We start from the raw sequence: 1,346 nt of genomic DNA on the forward strand, positions 1-1,346 counted from the left end.
GAGATGGGTTTTCACCATGTTGGTCAAGCTGGTCTCGAACTGCTGACCTCAGGTGATCCACCTGCCTCGGCCTCCCAGAGTGTTGGGATTACAGGCGTGAGCTACCACGCCCAGCCTGGTTATTACATTTAATATCAACAATAAGTTAGAAGGCCCAGCGTGGTGGTACACACCTGTAATCCCAGCACTTTGGGAGGCTGAGGTGGGCAGATCCCTTGAGCCCAGGCGTTCGAGACTAGCCTGGGCAACATGGTAAAACCCTGTCTCTACTAAAAATACAAAAATATTAGCTGGGTGTGGTAATGCATGCCTGTAGTCCCAGCTGCTTGGGAGGCTGAGGTGGGAGGACTGCTTGAGCCTGGGAGGTAGAGGCTTCAATGGGCTGAGATTGTGCCACTGTACTCCAGCCTGTGGAATAGAGTGAGACCCTGTCTCAAAAAAAACAAAAAAACCAACAAGTTATAAATGCACACTGCTCAGCCAGAAGTATATGGAAGAGGCATAAGGCATAACCTTGGTGAGCAGGTTTCAGTTTTGCAACCTCCCAGAGTCACTGCTGGGTTCCCTGTCTTGATTGGGCCCTCAGAACTGACTCACTCTAACCTCAGTTTGCCTCAAAATTATGTATCCTTTCAAACTGCTGGTTAAAGAAATTTCAGCCTCTCCTCATTTCTCTTGGGAGGAAGCAACTGAATGAAGTGAATCGAACGTTTCATTTGCACTCACATTTGCTAAGTGAGAAACCCTTATATGTCTTTTTAGACTTTCCATCGCTTAGAATCTATAGCTCTGGTCTTTCCTTTGTCTCAGAAATTGGATAGACCTAAATGTAATGAAGCCATCCAAGGTAACATCCAGTTTACAGAACATGTGTGAAACGGAGAAATGAGCTAAAATCATCAGAAAACAAACTCAGAAAATAGGACATTTTACAGGATACTGGGGCTGAGAAAGCATTACCTCAAAGACTGGCCCTTTGATACGCCTAGAGAGAGGCCTTAGACGCTGCTTCAGAATCAAGGTTCCTCTAACTTTGTCTTGTTCTCCCATCCCCTCAGTCCCTACAAAGACAATGTAGAACAACAAAAGTGGGGAGAATGGTGGTGTCCTGGAATAGTTTTTGGTTTTTTTTGTTTTCTTTTTTTTGAGACAGGGCCTTGCTCTGTCACCTGGGCTGGAGTGAGCCTGATCACGGCTCACTGCAGACTTCACTTTCAGGGCTTAAGTGATTCTCCTGCCTCAGCCTTCTGAGTAGCTGGGACTGCAGATGTGTCTCACCACACCTGGCTGATTTTTTTATTTTTCCGTAGAGACAGAGTTTGACTATGTTGCCTAGGCTGGTCTCA

This window comes from Mandrillus leucophaeus, unplaced genomic scaffold (assembly GCF_000951045.1).
Source record: "Mandrillus leucophaeus isolate KB7577 unplaced genomic scaffold, Mleu.le_1.0 Scaffold595, whole genome shotgun sequence".
In the NCBI taxonomy this organism is placed as follows: Eukaryota; Metazoa; Chordata; class Mammalia; order Primates; family Cercopithecidae; genus Mandrillus; species Mandrillus leucophaeus.